General features: G+C 31.4%; 1 protein-coding gene across 8 annotated transcripts in view; it reads right to left on the bottom strand.

Annotated features, from left to right (window-relative positions):
- LOC113066589 (neogenin-like) overlaps positions 1 to 7,015 on the bottom strand; it is a 1,074,835-nt gene that overhangs the window by 234,100 nt on the left and 833,720 nt on the right. The gene's annotated exons all lie outside the window — the stretch shown is intronic.

Raw genomic sequence — 7,015 nt, 5'->3', positions numbered from 1 at the left:
ATATTTCAAATTAGATTTAATTTTTCAGTTTTAAATTTTACATTTTTAGTATTTTTTTTTAGAGTCCATCAGGTTGTTTAGTGTTTCTGAAAGTCTCTTCTGTTCACCAAGGCTGCTTTTATTTGATCAAAAATGCAGAAAAAAATAGTGAAATATTATTCTAATTTAAAAAATCTGTTTTCTGTGTGAATCTGTGTTAAAGTGTAATTTATTTCTGTGATGCTCCGCTGTATTTTCAGCATCATTCCTCCAGTCTTCAGTGTCACATGATTATTAGATTATTATTATTATTACATTATTAGAATCATGTTTGGATGTGTTTATTTTCTGTGTCCATGTCATACATGAAGTGAGAGTAGAGTAAAATATGCATGATGCCATAATTCAGAGGATGGTATTAGGTTCAGAAGCACATGAGGAGGATATTCATGATGCACCGGAGGACATCACAAATTATTAATGAACAATCTTTCATTCCACACTGTGATTTTTACTGTCCTTTATCTTCTTCTGAGACTCGGCATGCTCTTTTCTCCAAGCCTGCATTTATCTGAGACAGTAATATATATATATATATATATGCTTTTAAAATATATTTATAGCATTTTTTTTTAATCACTTTGACGTTATACAGTATGTGATTGACAGCATTTGCACATGTTGGATTCTGACAGAAATAATGGTCTCTTACAGCAGGACTCAACTGCGAGTAAAAGTGAGGTTTTGGGCATGAAGCATGTAATATTTAATGCTTGTTATGTAATTAATCCGGAGGCTGCATGTTGTTTTATACTATCAGTGTTCCACAGAAAGGGCATTGAAACAAAGTATACCGAAAAACCATTAAAGCCTTCAGAAATCCTCAAAGAAAACAGAACTTCCAGAACTACACAAGCATTCAGACGTCTCTTCTGCTCTCCAAGGCTGCTTTTATTTGATCAAAAATACAGTAAAAATAGTGAAATATTATTCTAATGTAAATCATCTGTTTTCTGTGTGAATCTGTGTTAAAGTGTAATTTATTTCTGTGATGCTCCGCTGTATTTTCAGCATCATTCCTCCAGTCTTCAGTGTCACATGATCTTCAGAAATCATGAAAATATGATGATTTACTGCTCGAGAAACATGCAAGTATCAACTCACACTCATTTAATCCCAATCTTTGATTGAGGCACTAATTAAAACATATTTTCTAAATGGTTAATGTCCACAAAATAATCAGTACAGCTGTATTTTATGTTAATGTCCTTTTCTAGATCCATTATTGTGGTAGGTTTTATATCCAAACGGCACTTTAAAAAACTAAAACTCTGGTTTACAGCTCAGTAATCTGCAATGTTTGGGACTTTATGCCAATTAATCAGAGCAAATGAAACAAATGGTTGATTAGAAGGAAGTGTTTTCAATCACAGCCCGTGCTTTCCAAACCGTATTGATCAATTGAACACATTGGTCTCAGACAATCGATCCAGAATGCACTGAGGTGCACAATCCTGTCACACTCACACCAGACTGATATACTATGTGCTATTTTAAGATCCCTGTGTTGATTTCCACATGTAATGTATAATGCAGGTGCATCGGTAAATCCGCTCTAATGACACATGCATGTGTGCATCTCGCTGATTACAACCACAAACCCTTCATGCAACCAGCCATTAAGCTTAGCATGTGAAATTAGCACAGCCACACCAAGCACACGCATGCCATTTACGCCAAATAATCCTTCAAAAAACTCCACAAATGTCAGCGGAAATGCCATCTGTGAAACGAGCCTTTACAGGTCGAGGTGTTCATCAGGTGCTCACACACTCATCAGGGAGCATCATGCACAGGTTTGTCCAACAGACCTCTATAAATATCTACGTCTGGGAAATATTAGAGATATTTTAGATATAGACGTGTTTGTTTGTCTATTTTAGGAGACTTCTGGTGGCTCACGACCTAAAAAATGGGTTGTACGTCTGATTTAAGGGTATGAAAATAACAGATGTGATTATTTGTAATTATCTGTCTTTAATCAGTGGTTCACGACCAAAAAAAAAGTTGCAATTATGTAAAAAGACCAACATTCCTGCTTTGACTGTTTGACTGCCGAAGACATTTTTTTTAATATTGATTCACAATGATACATAGAATTATGTCTATTTATAAGAGAAAATTCTTCTAGTTTTATCTTCAAAACCTCCAAGACTGATCTAAATCTAGGCATGAGGGGGCGGGGCTTTCTCATTCTAGAGAGCTTCTGATTGGGCAGAACAGAGTCATCATCAGTATTTTGAATGCATATGGCTAACTTTGTTTTCAGTGTTGTCAAATTGGTCACACTGGGTTTTATGCAAAAAAAAAAAAAATAATAAATAATTAAAATGAAATGTATTAATTAATTTAAAAAAATACATACATACATACATACATACATACATACATACATACATATATATATATATATATATATATATATATATATATATATATATATATATATATATATATTTCTCTCTGAAACTCCAATTTCACAAATATTTACAAAGACATTGGAAGTATCCTGTTGAACTAAACATGACATTTTTAGAAAATTTAAAGAATGAAATTTGTGCTTTCTTGTAAAACATACTTCAATTAGCCTTGTTTTATTTGAAAGATCGTTTTCTTTCTTTTTACAATCCAATTCACTAAAAAGAATATTAAATATACGAAATTAGAAACTTGTATGGTGTTGTTTTAAATAAAAGAGCTACTCCATTTGTGTTTGGTGTCAATTTGATTTATATTCATCTTATCTTTACATGCACGAAATAAACACTTTTTTACTTGTAGGGACTATTTGCACTGAGGTGTAAATGATTTAAAATATTAATAGTGTTATTAGTATTAAGATTATTTATACTTCGTGTAAATAGCATCTGTTGCTACTCAAATAGAACATAAAACAAATAAAATAAAATAAAAAACTTAATTCTACTTTGATATTTGAGAAAGTCTCTTTTTTTTCTGTTATGTTCTCATGTGCACCAAATGTAGTGTCGAAATGATTTTATCTCATAAATTGCTAGTGAATTTTTACAAATAATTACAAAGAAACAGAATTAAACATTACACATTGGATTAAACTTGAAAAACCGAAATGGCATTTTCTTGTAATAGTACTCCAATAATAATATTTTTGTCTTTGACAAACTAAAATAATTTTTTTTGTTGTTGTTTTTTTTTGCTGTTTTTCAAAGTGTTGATCTTTCATGAATTAAATGCAAACCAACGGAGGTTTGCATTTAAACATTGCATCTGTGTGTCAAAACCTTGCACGCACATTCATGACTCTAAATGAGAAGGAAAAAATCACAACATTTCAAAAAATTTATGTTTTAACTAAACATTTTAAAAATCAAATGTGGATCTAATAGATCCAATAAGCAGATTAAAGAATCTAAAGTAAAATTTCAATGACATTTCTAAAAATGTTTTCCAATTTATGTGATGACATGAACCTGGCTGATTTTTGAACAGAAGTGCAAAGAAGCTCATACAAATCATGACTTTTTACGGAGTGCTTTAACCACTTTAAATGAGTAGCTGTGGATTGAGAAGAGCTTTCTGTTGCTGTCAGCTGGAAACAGACAGACTCATTTCTACAAATACACATGATGTGCTCTCTCTCTCTCTCTCAGTCTCTCTCTCTCTCAAGCACTTAACAGTGTACTTGTGAAATCCTCTTTGCATCTGATCAATGTTGTATTGCAGATGTTTAGTCATTGTCCTCTACTCAAGTGTTTCGGTGCAGTACTTGTGTGCCATGAAGGTTATATGTTGTCTCTCCAAAGGAAGCCATGTGTTATTATCAGCATTTCTGATCTGTTTAGAAACCACTCGTGTGTTTATCTTCATCCGTCAAGGCCACATTAGTGCAAGCAGCAGGATGAATTAGGATTCGGGGAATCGTGACTGCTTTTTTTTTTTATTATAAATGAATATCTTGAGATCTCTGCAATGCAAGCGTCTCTATTTTTACAACAAAGCTGGATAATAATGGATTACACGTAATATTGGATTAGATTATGTTTTAAAATGCCCTTAATTAGATTACAGTTACTTCTGATGGATTTCATGATTACATATTAGTCACACAATGGCAGTAGAAATGTATTATAATGTAGTTATTCTCCCTAATTCTACATTTCTAAAATATTGTATTGTGTCATGTTGTGACATGTGGCGACAAAAGCACTTCTCAGTCAGTTATGCCATGTATGAGATGAATAATTATGCAAGTTACTAAACCGTGTAACTGGCAAAATATGGAAAAAACTGGAAGACTTTGAACGTTTCATTCCTGTTTTCTATTCCCAAACCCCTCTGAAATAACATATTACTTAGAAGAATGCTATAAATATCTACAGTGGTTGCTAGGGTGTTGTGGATGGTTGTCAGGTGGTTGCTAGGGTGTTCTTTTAAAATATCAAATAATGCCATTGAAGTTTAATACTTAGTGTTTGATCAAATCACTGAAACTATGAACACTAGAAGCAGCTCGGCACTAACTCTAATTGTGTTAACATCATGCTAATCGTGTTAGCATTATGCTAGCACAATTTTAGCAAGATGCTAACACGTTTAACAAGTTTTTGACATGATTTTAGCAAGATGTGAGGATGCTGAGCATTATGCATAACGTAGTTAACAATGCAAGCTTGTCAGCTTTTCACTACATGTTGTTTTCTTGTGTTAGCATGTCTTTGGGTTATTGATTATTAATGCTAACAATACATATTTTTTTGCACTGCAGTTCATTTCTTCATTAGTGCATTACAGTTTCTGTTCAAATTCTTGTCTGATGTAACTTATATAAATACAAATCCAGCATTAAGTTTAGAAAGTCTTTTCTATCCCAGAATGCACCTGGTTTTGGATACTCAATGGAAATCCTATTCTATTCTTTCTTGACCTTTGACCCTGAGCAGGAGAACACATGCCATGGTTTTCATTCGCCGTTCGCTTGACTCTGCTATTCTATTAATTTCCCTCGAGGTTTACACAAAGAGCCCTGGATCTCAGCAGAGCAGAGCGAGAGAAGAGGAGGATTCTGGGAACGTATGATAGGATGCTGCTGTTTGCATCTTCTTTGTGTTTTATTCATGTATTGGTGTGTTTTATTCCATATTTAGACATTAGTTCTGTTCCTAAACCTCTTGAGCTCATGGTGACTGCAGGTAATATAATATAATGAAGTTGAACTCAAGTTGCATATTTCATTTATTTGTTTATTTATCCAGTAGACATAAAACAACATATAATAAGAATAATAACAATAATAATAATAATAATAATAATAAAGTAAAACCTGTCTGGGTATATTTTTGGAGAAATTTATTTTTGCATGAATTATATATATATATATATATATATATATATATATATATATATATATATATATATATATATATATATATATATATATTTATTTATTTTTCTCCGCTTGTCCATTTTCAGTGAATTTGCAATGCATTCTGTTATTTTAATATTTATATAATAATAATAATAATAATAATAATATATTTCTTAATATTTCGATTTTTTTCAGTTTTAAATTAAAATGTTAGTACTTTTATGTACTAAAATATTTTTATTATTAGCTTTTATAAATGTAATTTCTTTTTGTCAAGTTTGTTGTAAGATTTTTTTATTTATTTAAGATCTTACTGCAGTATTTCATTGTTATTATTAGAAATGTATTACTACTTTTAATTAGACTTGACTTTTAGGCGTTTTAATTTTTAGTAATTTTGTTATGTAGGTTTGTTATTTTTAATATTATTCTTTTAATTGTTTATTTTGTATGGCTTTGATGTTTATTGCAGCATCAGTTTTAGTAATTAAAATACTTCACCTTAAAATTATTTAAGTAAAAAAGTTTGATGTAAAATTTTTATTTTTTAACTGCACATAAAGTTATCACAACAGTGTTATCCTAGTATTATTTATATACCATTATAACATTTCTATACGTTTTAGTTATTTTGTATTTTGCTTTAATTATATATTTTTTTTATATTTGCTTAATTTATTTTTCTTACAGTCAAAATGATTTTAAATACCTTGTTTTAGTTCTGTTATTTATTTCAATGTTTCTAACTAAAATATTAAAACAAGTTTTTCCATGTAATATATAATTGTTTTTCTTTCAGCTTTATTTCAGTTGACAGTAACTATTTTTAATAGTTTAATTTTCTATCTATTTATTTGTTCATTTATTTGAGTTAACAGCTCCATTAAATCTGGTCCAATCAGAAGAGGCTTTGAGCGGCACAGAGACAGACTGGGTCTAACACAGCAGATGAAGACGCTCTCATTAATTACACCATTTGACTTCCATCACTTTTAATTAAACAGCTTCTCCTCCCCATTTAATCCAAACTCTGTGTAGAAGAGAACCAGATCTTTCACTTGTCGAAGGCAATCTCACGCCATCATGTCCATCAGTCTTTATTCTCTCTCTCTCTCTCTCTCTCTCTCTCTCACACACACACACACACACACACACACAGTCAGGGTTCTGGATAAAGATATCTCTCTTCATCCGCACAAAGGACCCTGATTCCACTGATTGTTCAGATCAGTTCAGTGTCACATGTTTGCAGACGGTGTTTACCATATGATTTGTTTTCATCCCACGTTCCAGCGCAGACGTGATGTAAACGAGAGCGGACAGCACTTTAACTCACACAATACACAATAACTCACTCGCTCACACTCACTGCTTTTGTTTCAAACGAGAGAATCGCGTAAATGCATCAGAAATCACAGTCAGAAATGATTCTTCCTCAGTATTTCTGTCTTGTTTGCCAGTACAAATATCTAAATACTGTTAAATCAAGAGATATTTACTGAAGATGCAAGATGATTTAAGATAAGATGATGATGATTTAAGATACGTATACACATAGAAAGGATTTTTATATTTTTGTACTTTTTATATTTGATTAATTCTTGGGTTTTAGACCTTTGAGTTTACACAGGC

Source organism: Carassius auratus, chromosome 50 (genome assembly GCF_003368295.1).
Source record: "Carassius auratus strain Wakin chromosome 50, ASM336829v1, whole genome shotgun sequence".
Lineage (NCBI taxonomy): Eukaryota > Metazoa > Chordata > Actinopteri > Cypriniformes > Cyprinidae > Carassius > Carassius auratus.
Note: the sequence above shows the minus strand (reverse complement) of the source record. Positions and strands in the feature narration are given on the sequence as shown.